The sequence below is a fragment of the Anser brachyrhynchus genome, assembly GCF_964034855.1.
Source record: "Anser brachyrhynchus genome assembly, chromosome: 11".
Classification (NCBI taxonomy): Eukaryota; Metazoa; Chordata; class Aves; order Anseriformes; family Anatidae; genus Anser; species Anser brachyrhynchus.
This window is the reverse complement of record NC_137706.1, coordinates 3,190,449-3,204,989: the sequence shown is the minus strand read 5'-3', so window position 1 is coordinate 3,204,989 and position 14,541 is coordinate 3,190,449. Positions and strand designations below refer to the sequence as shown.

The window sequence follows — 14,541 nt, the reverse complement described above, 5'->3', positions numbered from 1 at the left end:
ACTAGAATTTTTATTTTGCCTCAGAAATTAATTCTTGACTAAATTGTCATAGCCATCTGTATATATGTCAAATTACCCTTATTTGATTAAGTAGATTCATAGAAATGAGTTTAGTCTCTACATTTGCATTTTTTTGCATATATTTGTGAAATTTGTCTAACAATATCAGATGTAATTAACTACTCTTTCTCCACAAGCTTATAGAGAACAGGTTAACAAACCACTGTCAACTTGATTTGGATGGCCAATGGATCCCACTCTCCAAAATTACTATAGCTTTTCATAAGCAGGGTGAGAGTACAGCCTGGAGTTAAGTAGATGACTGTAAGCCTAACCAGCCATGGAAGCAAAAGGGGATACACAGTTATGGGATATGCTAAAGGAAATATGAAGAATAGTTAAAAATGAAGTGCTGGAACTACATCTGGACAGGTGAAAGAGAAGAAACGAAAGATAGGATACACCAACAGGGCACTAAACTGGGGGACCTACTACTGAAGTAATTCTTAAACTCATAAAGGGTAGAGTTCAAAAAGCGAAGAGAAATTTGAGAACTAAGGGAAGTTTTAAGCAGGAGAGCACTTGGAAGACAAGAAGTTTTACCATAATCTGTTCATGCAACCTATAACTTCTGCCTAGAATGTCTAACCGTAACTAAATATTCATATTCAAAAACTCACAATAAATCTCATTATTATGTATGTGAAAGGGAATTTTTAAATATTTTACAGTTATCAGAAATTTTGTTACCAGATGACTAAGGAATCACATGAATTATATGCTTAATTCAGTTGTTTTTTGTTCAGAAATTTATATTAAAAATAAAAAAATGTTGAGACTTGCATTCCACATTAAATGGAATTTTGTATTTTGGAACATGAGATGGACATAAGAAATTTTCTTTACCTCTCCTGGGTTTCAGCCAGCTTCATCTAATTCCACTACACTTCATTTACTGGAACCTAATTTTGCTTTTTCCTAAAACTAGGAAGGAGAGTGACAATCAACAATTAGAAAGGGAAACAAGGCACTACATTTTTGTTTTAACTTGTTTTATCTTTGCACTTAGTACTTAGAAAAGATGTATTTGTTTTTCATTTCAAACACATTCCTATTTCCTTTCTCAATAGAAATTGTATAAAGCAGGCAACTGGCACATATTTCCACAAAATATACATACATGTATATATATATATATTTTTTTTTGTAAGAAATGACTACATCTTCAGAGAAAAAATTAGTCTGAAAACTTCAGCATTTATTAATTTTTCTAAACACACCTTGAACTAAGGAAGTATTCTTTGTGTATCTGAGAGCGCCAGATTGGGAAATTGTATGGTCACCAAGCAATTCACTTTGGTAGTCATTAGGCTGCCAGAATAGACAGCAACATTCTTTGATGTAGATAAGAAGTGAATTGTGATTATGTAAGAGACCACTGAACGTACTTTCATAACAGGGATATAAGAGTAGACATCTCTGATTATACTGCTGAAAGACAATGATTTACTTAAAAGAACTTATATTCATATAACTCATTTTTGCAATTCACCCATTCTGTTGCGAACAAGAAATGTAAAAAAAAAAATAGTTATGAATGTACTAAGAACAGTGTAACACTGATTCAGTTATCTAACCTTATTGGATGCTTCTGATTTTTTTTTTTTCAAATAGCTTGTCTCTTCCTAGATTATATTTTATGTGAAAAATCACTATATTCCCAAATAACAGTATAACCTGCTTGTTGTACCTCTATGCCATATTCAATTTTAGATAATTGGAGGGTGCTCTGTCAGTTTTATAGGGAAAATCCATGGAGTGATATTGCTCCATAATTGCTACTATTTCAGCCCAGTGCACTCAACATACATACATACTCAATATACCTGGATGACAAGAGTAGGATGGTCGTCCAGCTACTTACTATTGAAAACTATATTTACAAACATCAAACACAAAAGGCAAAAGAAAAATCCTTTTATATTTCTGTTGGTCACTCTGATAGTTTCAAACTCAATAATAATTAACTAGGTAAATTAATAAAGCAAAAAGAGAGAAAAGCTGTTTTAACTTAGCTACACTTACTGTAGTGGTTAAATGCTCCTGTTGTCCATTTAAGTTTATCTAATTATAACGAGTTAATTAATTAATGCAAAGAAGGAGAAAAGGTGAAACCATCACTAACTAAAGTAGGGAATACTTGATAATCAGTTATATCACATTTCTTCAGATAAGTTCATTTTCTATGCAGTATTCCTAATAGCCGTTGATAGAACACAAAAGCATTTAAGGAAGGAGAGGACAACCTTAAGGCATATTTAGCAAAATGTATTTTCAAGTGTTCCTGCTTAGCTAGAATATTTTTTACAGCGCTGTACCAATCTTTACCACTTAATCTCTAACTCTCCTTTCTGTCTCTACACTTTCCTCTTTCTATCTCTACCACTCCATAAGCTTCCCACAAGCAGACACAAAGTTCAAAATAATCATAAGCTAAAATTATTAGTCTTTAAGGTCCCTGTTAATAAAAAGTTCCAGACATTGAAAGGCTGTATAACTTTCAACACACCCACTAAATCCTGGCTTCTGTTGAAAATGTATCCACTGCATTAAGTTAGACCCTGGATGGGGACTAACCATCACAGATTTGCTTTCTTTCGGTCCCCTCAAATAAGACCACAAGTGATTTTCCATCCATATATCAGCTTACCTGCTTTGAAGAAGGCTAAATAAAACTTCCAACAGGTGTTTGTGTTGCATAATTACTACTCATTCTTAGTCTGAAAACTAACAGATCTTGTAAAAGCTGAACCTTACACTGTTACCAACTGTTTTCAAATTCACATGTGGTCTGTTTTATCCAATTTTTATCCAATTATAAACGTCACCACCTTTAACTTACCATAATCAACACTGGAATTCTTCATACAAAATAGCTAGATTCTGTACCTAAACTTCTTAAAAGAAATTTCTAAAGTATGCTGAAAAGACGTCTTCCAACATGAAAGACAAAGTAGGCAGGGAAGATATAGAAGTGAATTGTAGAATGATTTGGGTTGAAAGGGACCTTAAAGATCTAGTTCTAACACACCTGCTATGCACTGGGACACCTTTCACTAGATCAGGTTGCTCAAACTCCCATCCAACCTGACCTTGAACACTTCCTCAATGGGGCATCCACAACTTTTCTAGAAAACTTATTCCAGTATCTAACCACCCTCATAAATAAAGATTTTTTTCCTTATATCTGATCTAAATTTACTTTTTTTTTTTTTTTTTGGATACCATTAGAAAATCAGAAATACAACTAGACAATAGCCCCACTGGCAACCTTTTGACATATTTATATAAAAGTGGTTTAAAAGACTTTTTTTTCATCAGTCATAGGGACCCTTCAAGCCTTGTGGCATTATTATATTTTTAGCATTTCTCTGAACAGCAGGACATGATACACTTTCTTTCATGACTGCAAAAATTTAGTTCGCCCTCCTCCCGATAGCACAAGAACTGGATTAAGGTAATAAAAAATCTATCTAAACTATTCAGAATGATTATGATGCTATTGTGAATACACAACCCTAAATTTCTACTCTTGTAAGTATGCATAGTTGTATAACATCAAATCAGAAGAAGAAAAAGTTCATTATTCTCTCAAAGTACAATTTTAATCTTTAGTTCTACAAAACTCTTCCAAGAATGTCAAACTGACTGATAATTACATCATTCCTGAAAGGAAACCCTTTAGACATAATCTTTGCTGGAATTAGATAAAAAATACAACTGTTCAATGGAAATAGCATGTGTAAAAGCAGCCAGTCAGTAGTGAATAGTCTAAGCTGGACAATTCTAATTAGTATGCAATTGCTAAGAAAGGGAAACAAAGGAAGAAAATCAAGTCCAAACAAAAGCACTTTAGATTGTCCAAAATAACAACACAAATTAAGACAAGCTAAAATAATAAATGCTGTACCCAGGAGCTGATATTATCCATACAGAACATAATATTACAGTATATAGATGCCTAGATGATGTTGTGTCGCTGAAGCATATTCCTGGAAGAGATACTATATAATGCCTGAAAGATAATGTTAAAGCTAACACATCATAAGAGATGAGTGCTTGTTTGACAAGGAGAGGGTCAAACTTGAATAAACCTTGGTTGACAGGAGAAATGGAAGAATTGCTGCTAGCACTTTACTAGCAGTGATGTAGAAAAATTACTAGCGCATAGACAGAGAACCAAAGCAGGAAGTCAGCTTGGTGGAGATAAAAACTGCAGCTGTCTTTACTAACAAACTGGTTGGCAAATCTGAAAGAAGAAGACATGATTTAAAAACATCTCTGGTGTTTAAAAATTGAGTCCCATTAGACTTATAGTGGCTCTTGTTTTCTGTCATCTTCGAACAACTACTAGATACTTCTACCCACTTCTTAAATTTACCTCTAAAAGAATAAATCATTGGTATGATATTAATGTTTCTAAATTTTTGGTGATCTCAAACTAAAATCCTCTTAAAGACTTGGCTTTCTTGACACTTTCATCCTTGTCACAGTGATGTTAGGGTAAAATGCAGAGTGCATTTTAAGCACTCTATTCCAAATCCAAAACCCGGGGGAATGGTAAAACAAACTTTGTTTATAGAGGATTTCACTGAGATGTGCAGCTTGTTTTGCAGTAGCAGCATAGACAGAGGTGTCGGTAGGTCAGAGCGGGAAGAATATATGGCTTCTTGGGAAACAGATCACTGCCATCTTGGGCAACAAAGACTATGCATGCACTAGCAAATAGTTTATTGCCATAGGAGCAGACCAGAAGGTCAAAGAAGTAGGTGCTGAATACCAAAGTGTCCACAACACAAATGTTCTAGGGGCATTTAGTTCAGACTCGTTCATCTTGGCATTGTGAGCAATGCTTGTTTTGGATCCACTGGTAAAAAAAAAAAAAAAAAAAAAAAACAAATCCAAATCACACTCAGACCACCCAGTCAAACCAAATCTCCAATTGGAGATTTGCTTCCAAAGTGTAATCCTGTTGTAAAATAAAATGCTAACGGTGGCAAACCCACAGATCATGTAATTATCCTACTGTTAAAGATAAAGAACTGTATGCACATCTATGTTTGAGAACAAAGGAGCAGAACATAAGGCCTGGGAAAGTCACATTCCATAGACTATGATGTTGTTCGTAGCTGCTGTTGGTAGCTTCTTCTCCTGTGGAATTGCATTCACTTCCTAGCTAAGGTGTAAGAAACTATCTAGAATAGTCTTAAGCTCCTTAAATATGACATTCAAAACTTCAAAACCAGATGTACTGGAAAACTTTATGACTAATTTCAAGACTGGCATTAGAGGAAGAAAATGTGAGTCAATGTATAATCATCAACAGAATAAAAACCTGACATTCGCCATCATTGTTTACTGAGATAAGAAAAACCTGATTTTCTTCTGTTGATACAGAAACTGGTTTAACTAGCATGACTGAAGGAAAAGACTTGAAATACTTTAATGCTAATATGATTTTTGAACTTTTTTTTTAAATGACATTCTCTTATGTACACAAGATAAATGGATTAAAGATGAAATTGGTAGAAAATAATGTACAGTTGTATTGTGATATTTGGGAGTAATTCCAATTCATGGGGTAGAAATATCATGTGGGTTATTACACAATATCATATGGGTTAATTTTAGACAATGTTCTCATTAGCAAGTTGGTTGAACAGAATTTCATATAGCTTGCAGAAAACATTGAATTGGAATCGGTTGCAAGTATTTGAAAGGATGGAGTTAGAATTCAAAATATTCCTCACATACTATTGCACTGCTTTGGCACTAGTCCTGTGATAAGTTAGGCTTAATTTGGAACAATGATGATTTAGGCCAAATATTAAAAAAACAGCAACTGCAGCTATATGTTATAAATCACTAAAACAAGATATCCAATGATGATTTAGGCCAAATATTAAAAAACAGCAACTGCAGCTATATGTTAAAAATCATTAAAACAAGATATCCGGAAGTGTTGTAGAGACTTCCAATAAGTTAAAAGAATGTATGAAACGGACTCATCTCAGAGAAAGATGGATTAAAACTCCATGGTGTCTATCCTTCTAACCCTTCAGTTTACAGTTCAAAGAAATCAAGAACATGACACTGACAGAAATATGTGAGATATAAGTTGGTATAGAAAGAAAGAAAGAAAGAAAGAAAGACAGACAGACTACGCATAGCTAGGTAGTTAGAGGCTTTTCTAATTTTTTTTCCCATGATCTAGAAACTCAATCTGCTATGTTTTAGCCAGAAAATGCTTGAAATAGCCTTAAATATTATATTATAAAAAAGACCAACATGGCAGCATATATTTCTCCCAACACATGAGAAAAATATTTACAATTTCCCATTATTTTTAACAAAAAATAAATCATACCACTAAACACTTCTGGCATTGCTCACTTTCATCTGGTCCATTTACTCTCCAATTATTCCTTCATACCTGCTGTGACAAAAGGTGCATGACACAAGGGAATGAACTGCTGTTGAATTGTAGTTGAACTTCCTTCCTTTCGTATGTACAGTAATAGTATGATTTCTATTGACAAGCCTATACATGAGGATCACAAGAATACACTGCCTATGGTAGCTTAAAAAAAATAAAAAATAAAAAAAACGTGATGTATATATTGCTCAGATCACTGTTAATAGCAAATTACCTAAAGATAAATAAGTGTTGCAAAATCACACAGGGATGTCAACTACTACTGCAAACAACTAAACTTTTCTCTGCATACAACACACTATAAAAAAGACGAAAGAAAAATATGACAAGAAAAGGGTACGGATGTGAAAGTGTAAAATAGGAAACAGTGTTATGGATTCCTGTCTATAGTAAACCGTTAACACTATGTTATGAACATGGTGGGTTTTATTATTATTATTATTATTTTATTTTCTAGGAATAATGAGTGCTGCAGCAAGAGCACAAAAGAACTATCATGTCTCTCTTCTCATTCCATCTTGGTAGATGTGCAGCTGATGGACAACAATTTCTTTGGTGAGGCTGCAATTGCATTGGTGATACTTTGACCCATACAACGGTTATGAATCTGCAATACCACTGGTAAATCTCTTGCTGCTGTTTGGTCTCTGTGATCAAGAAAACTCAATTCTCAAAGACAAGAAGAATCAAAATCATGTTCTGGTATATCACATGTCCAAGATTGTGATGTAACATAAAGAAGTCCAACTAGTTTCATAAGTCAACTGCAGAGAAGCTACCAGCTTATCAGTCAGCAGCTTGCTGTTTACTACTACTTGCTTAGTTGTTTTAGTGTTCAACCATTTTTTTTGTTTGTTTTTAATGCGTAACTTATACACCGTACACTTCACCATAGTATCAAGGACATTTGTGAACAGCTGTATCGGCAAAACAACTAGAAGACATGGACCTGAAAACCTGAAAAACTTTCTCTTTACCCAGTTATTAATATGAAAATTAGTTTATTTTCAGTAGAATGTATAAGAATTTAACAGAAGGCAAGTACAGGGAAAAAAAACTCTTAAAAATGCTGTTTATTAACAATATAAAAGTACAAGTGCCGTATGTGTCTTTTTTTTCTTTATTTTTTTTTTCTAGAGATACATATTTATCAATAAACTCAGCCTTTATATTCAGATTTACCAAAACGTCTTCTCATGCAAGCCATCTTAAGAATACTCTCTACACATCAAGGAGGCACATATCACAGATAACAAAGTTTCATCACTTTTGGCAATAATTTTACATCAGATGAAAGTGCAAAGTCTTCAGATTTTTTCTACTATTCCTAGGCACAAGGAGAAACAGCTGTCTAGGTGCTCTACTGATCACCTGGCTCATGTGCATAATGGGAAAATTTGTCCCATGAAAGTAGTTAGAATTACTCTTCAGCAGCAAAACAGAGAATCTCTTTACCTTTGCACTTTACTGTAATATTCTGCTTTCCCCAATAGATCAGAGACAAATTTGAGCATATTTGCTAACTCATGTTTTCCAAGACATTACATTTTTCAAAATGCACATCTAGGTATTTTTCAACCAGTTGTTTTAACAAGTTTCTTCTTATCCCAAAGCTGCTCTATAAAATAACGCAGTGATATTTTGCTTCTAAAATGCAGTGATTGACATACAAAGTTTAAATATTTTAGACAAAAATAAAAACTATTTCTTAATCTTGGTTATAAAGTCTTAATTTGTGCTCATTTCCACAGCAGAATCAGAATAAATAAGTCCTTGGAAATGACATTTATCCTCAGGTTCTCTCTCAGCTCTAGAAAATTTATTTTAAATCTGTTCTCAAATACAAAAATTCTAAAGTTGATAGAAATAATGTTAAATAGTTTTCTGTACTTGTAAGGATTAGGGTAGCAGACACTTCTTTGGTGAATGAAGTTAGCAGTTCTAATGAATTGCTTATATTTCCAAAAAAATTTAATCCTCTAAACAGACTTTTTTTTTTGATTGAAGAAGGAAATTCAGATATTTATATTAAACCTTACTGATTGAGAATGTGTGTTTGTGTTTTTTGTTTGTTTGTTCTATGTGTTTTATCGATGGTTAAAGAACAGATACAGCTATCCAAGAGAAAGTTAGCAAAATTTTTTTTTGGATTCCCAGACTAAGTGTAATTGCAACACATATTTTCCTGACATAATGCACACTGATTCAGTAGGGGTTATGATGCTAAACTACATTTTTCAACCTCAGTTTGGTTACTATCCTTTATTTCAAAGAGATGCATTATTACAATCCAAGGATTTCAGTGAAACATAAAGCCTGTAATTACAGAAGTAAATACAGTCTGCCATAAGAACACTGTTATATTTTCTGAAAGAGATATTAAACAGGTTTTTAAAGAATAGATTCCATAACTTGCTATAAATCTCGTTTCCTCAGTGCAATGAATCTATTCAAATCAAAAGCAAGTGTATTAATTTCTTACCAAGCCTGTTTACATAGTACATCTGTTCCACTGTCACCACCTTCTGAAGAGAATGTGAAAGGGTATTTATACTGCTGAAAAGTCTCTGTAATCTACCTGTTTATATTGTTTACATATGAAGAGAACAATAGATGAATTGTTATGTTGAAGTATGTTATGATGAATTATGTTATGTTGAGTTATGTCCCCAAATCCAGCTCTGTATACTTCATACTTCTGGTTACTTCTTTTTAGATCAACTATATCAGCCACAGAGAACATACAATCAGCCCTTATGTTACTTCAGTTTTTCATCATTCCAGGTAAAAGGAATAAATCGATTAGGCATATGGTAGAAAATAAAAACAAAACATTTTCTTTTCTTCACTAATTACTTTTCTTTAACATTTTGAGACAAAATAGAAAACCTGAGTTTGGTACTGCTATTAGCTTTTATTAATATTAACTGAAAATATTCCTGTCTGGACTATTCTTTCTTGATCATACAAAGACTACTTGCATTCATTCACTAAGATTTTTTTCCCACTTAGTCTATGCCTGATGTTAGAATGTTGAGAAGAGGATATATTAAAAAAAAAAATAAAAAAAAATCACTGTTAATACACTGTTTAGTATAAAGTTGATGCTAAACTTGAAGGAAACTTGTAGCCATCCACAACTATGCTTTGTGCCTTCTAAAGGGGGCTTCTCAGAGGACTACAAACTCTACAAACTATTACTTTTTTTATGGCAACAGAAGACTAAGTAAAATGGGAAGAAACTACCATTATTGACAACTGTTTTTATACTGCGGTATGAAAAAGATTGACTTGCATTAAGTTGTTCTTGCTGGTAAACCAATGAATTAACGTCTCCTTTTGGCATAAAACATGCTGATAAACAAGTTCTATTATCATTAATTACTGTAGCATTTTATATACCAAACCAGAATTCTGCCATCTCACTAGACAACCTTCCCCTACCCAATCTACACCAGCTTCCTAAGATTTTTTTTTTCCGTAAGAATAGCATACAAAAACCGCAAATAATTAACTGTATTTTAACCAGTCAACAGTTACCTCAAGCAATCAAGAAATAAGATGGGACATACACCCACCTTTCATTCCTTTCTAAAAGCATTGCTGCTTGCTTAGAGACAACTTCCCAGCACATCTAATTTAGTTTGTCTGTAGGAAAATTCTTCAATATTTAAAAAAAATCTAATCTTTCAACAGGTTTCTATTTCCTCCCTTACAATTACCACCAACAAATATGCAGCGCTGTGACCAAGACAACTGTTTTTACTGTTTCCACCTGAATGGGTATAAAATGACTGAACAATTGTAGATCAACTGATTTTCATCTGGAACACAGCACTGATATTTTCAAGTCCAAATCTAAGATTCATATTCATACAACAAAAATGGTACAATAAAATTAAGTATAGTTATATATAGTTAACTAATAAATATATGTACCTACACAAATATATTAAAAATACATGATGGAGGTAAGATTCAAAAGAAACAAAAGACAGTACTTTGAGACAAGGCTAGACTATTTTCTAAAGCTTATGCTATTTGAGAAAATAACCTGATGCGTACAGTTCCAGAAAACAGTTGCTAGAGAAAAAAAAAAAAGTGGCTAAAAATGCAATCAAAATAACAAAGTATATCCCTGTTTCAAAACAGCATAGTGGGACTAGACAGAGTTTGGAATATATGTAAGTAATAATGTAAGTAATATATTGCTGACAACTTTCCTTAATCTGGATCACAATGAACACACTGCAAGGGGCACACAGTAATGCATTACTGGTTGGTTTGGTTTCAAAAGTTAGCATCACATTTTCCTCCTTCATACTTATAAAAAACGATGTTTTTACTGATCCTGGTCTCTGAGAGTTCTGTTCTCCAGTCAGACACCACAAAATGTAATACAAATCTCTTCCTATAGAACAAGAAGGAAAGCAACTTTCATCCATTGTTTAACACAGATCCCATACCTGGCCCCTGTAATCTGACTTGCCACCGAGTGTGTGTATTCATAGAGTAAGATGAGTTCAGCTATCTTGAAACCATAGACAATCAAACAGGTTACTCTGTGGCAGAAACTCCAGACCAAAAGATTTTTAAAATCTGTTCAGTCACCAAATGATCAGCAAAATCTTCTTCAACAAGATCATGAAGCTATTGATTGTAAACTATCCTTCACAGATGGAAGTCTTTAATTATCATTAAAAGCAACTCACAAGAGTGCATGCACCTCTGGAAGCTTACCCAGAGTGATAGTTTCATCAGGAGAGAAACTTATTCTAAGGCACCTGCAAAAGATAAGGAGAATAAGATGGGCATGGAATGGAAGAAGCCAATAGGGCAAAATCTAGAAAGAGAGAAATTAACAAGTGAGGACTGGAACAATAAATAAGAGGGTAAAAGTCTTTCTTGATTATGAAGCAAACCACTGACTAAAATTTCTCTATTTTTTTCTATAAAAGTCATCAGTCTTTCCATTAATATACATGTATCATTACAATGCCTCTATGTCCTTACAGAATTTTAAATCCAAGGATTACTTGTATATTGGTCATATCTCCACTCATCCACATATTCTATTACTCTCACTCCAGTGTGTCTCCAAAAACCTGATGTAACAAATAATACATAAGCAATCAGCCCATAGAATATTTTTTCTTTCCAACTAGAGAATAAGGTTATCCAACAAGGCTCTTTCACACTGATACATTATTTGTGTAACAAAGATTCAATAACTTTACCTCATGTATTACTAGAATGAAAATAGCCGCATTTGATACTTTTCTTTTGTACTAGATTGGAGAAACAACACTACTGTATTATCTGGCCATGTCTCTGATTGGCCAGATTGCTTACTACCCTTTCCTGCCTACACGGACAGATTAAACAATTCACTAAAAAATAGGTGATGCTATGGTTATACAATTAAGATGAATTCAGGGAACTTGACCTGCAGCAAGCACTTTTCCATACACAGATAATAAGACAGAAAATGACTATGAATCAAAGTGGTAAGTGTCAGAAAGCCTTTCATAAAGAGTAATGTAAAATCTAAATCAGCTATTTGTCACTTTTCCTTAAAGATATTATTGCTCCTGCAAATTACAAAGATATAATACCCCAAACTATTATTTGCTTAATAAATTTAGTATTCTCTAGACATGCATGAATCCACATGTAAAGAAGGGGGCCATAGTGTGAAAACTTAAAGGCTACAAAGTGTACAGTTTGTGTGTTTTGTAAAACTCCCTTAAGATCTTGCAAAATGTTTTGTATAACAAAACAAAATTTCTTTACAATTCAAGTAGTAAACCAAAGTTAAACATGTTGTCTTTTAGAGGACAAACTGACATTAAGAGGTACTTCTTCGAAGACTTCATATAAAGTGTTCCAAAAATTTATTATTATTATTTAAATCACAAAATAGTTGAGGTTGTAAGGGACCTCTGAAGGTCAACTTGTCTAACAAACCTGCTCAAATAGAGTCACGAAAAATAGCTTGCCCAGGACCATGTCCAGAGAGCTTTTGAGCTCTCCTAGGGTGGAGATTTCATTTGTGGATCCCATCATCTGTGAATAGACAGCCTATAAGCTATCCTGCTCACTGAAGGCAGAATCAAGAAAGATTTTACTGTAATAATGCTGCATGTCACTCAGCAGAAGGCAGAGTTCAAGTAATGTATTATTTTAGTAGATTACTACAGTTATGAGAAATATTTTGAGTGTTTTAAACATTTTAGTTTAAAGAATTCTTAGGTGTCCTGCAGACATTAAAAGGTAAAATATCACATTCATCCACTGGACGTAAAACATGAAAACTATGTTGTTAATAAGCATAGCCAGGCATACTATAGGACCTGAAGGTACTTTTAACAAACCAATTAGTGACTAATGAGGCAGAGTATCTATGTGGAACACATCTCCTCCTGCGTTGAGTGGAAAAAAAAAGTGTGAAGAGAAAACAGAACTGCTACTCAAAAATTAATGCATGCCATTGTCAGGATAATCTAAGAAGTACCGTTGTAGCTGTTTGTACGTAAATTCCCTTTAACCTTTTACTGTATACCCTTCTCTCTTTATTTCATTGAAAATGAATGCGGATGTCCTAGTATGACATCATCTAACCATGAAAACACTTTATGACCCGTAATCTACATCTAACAATGCACTTTCATAAACTAGACTTTGGTTGGCTTATCTGCAATTATAGTATAAGAAACGTGTTAGTAGTTCAGAAGAAAAAAGAATGTCTATGGACTAAGAGACTGAAGGATGTTTTTTACCTGCTGGATTAAAGGAATTTAAAAGGACTGATCACATGAGATGTAACTTCATAATTTTCATTTTCTAGTTACAGTATGTTATCTGATAACATACACTAAGACATAGACTTCAAATATTTGAAGCAACATGCACTAGCTTGCATTTTTCCTGCGTGCTTTCTTTGATTAGATCCTCAGATATTTATGTTCCTATTGTAGAACAGTGACTAAGTACAAAGGCTGTTCCCCCTACCCCACAATACCTCGTAAAATTAATGAAAAATCGATGAAAATACTAGCTATAGCTAGATGATTTTTCATATATATATCATCTAGTGTCTAACACAGCACTGTAGAAATATATCTGCAAAACACAAATCTACAACCTAGTGTCATTATCTGAATATAAAAATAAAATTTAATACAGACTATCATATTAACAATTGTTTGTGGAACACACTTTCAATTTGACTATAAGTTTATTATAAAAGTGCTTGTCCATGTACAAAAGAAACCTCATAGTAGCTCAAGATTTGGACACTAATTACTACTAATACATTCTTTAGCTAAAGGCACAATTCTTCATCTTTAAAATGAATGTATCTGATGATTATTTTTGCAATGTAGATAAAGAAAGCAAAGATTCAGTAAAGGTGACAATTACCATCTGCAAGGTGACAATTACCATCTGGCTAGCTATGGTAATTATGTGATCCCAATTAAAAAAACAAGCAATTTTATTACTTTAAAATTACAGCGTAGATTAATATTGAAAATCACTATTTTTGTGTATTGCTAAAGATTTTAACATATATATATGATTGCCTGCTTTGAAGTCTGCTAATACGGGAACTCTTTCTTCCCCCACCTCCTTATACATAGATGTTACCCCTTACACTACCTTCCTATTTCCCCTGCCCCATTTATTTATTTATTTATTTACATTGAGGACTGACCACTCATTTAAAGGCTTATTGTCAGTACAGCTAAGGACAAAATTTAAGTCAGTTTAGACTTGCACTCTCACAAGTCTGTAATAAGTTATGGGCTGCATACAGGATGCAGAACACTGCTTATCAGGATGAATATAGAATCAATCATGCCTTGGAAACTGTTAAAGGAAACACTACTATCTGAACATTCTGCATTGCTCTTATGATTACAAGTATACCAAGGAAACTAAGAATAACTCAGTTTAGTTCTTTTTAATAAGTGTTTACGTCTTGCAAAATTTAATTTTTAAGTAATAAATTCAAAGCACCACAATTGCTTGTAAACTTCTATTTA

The 14,541-nt window shown here is 33.3% G+C and overlaps 1 protein-coding gene across 1 annotated transcript in view; it reads right to left on the bottom strand.

Moving 5' to 3' along the window:
* The window catches only part of UNC13C (unc-13 homolog C), a 171,259-nt gene that overhangs the window by 143,864 nt on the left and 12,854 nt on the right, over nucleotides 1-14,541 (bottom strand). The gene's annotated exons all lie outside the window — the stretch shown is intronic.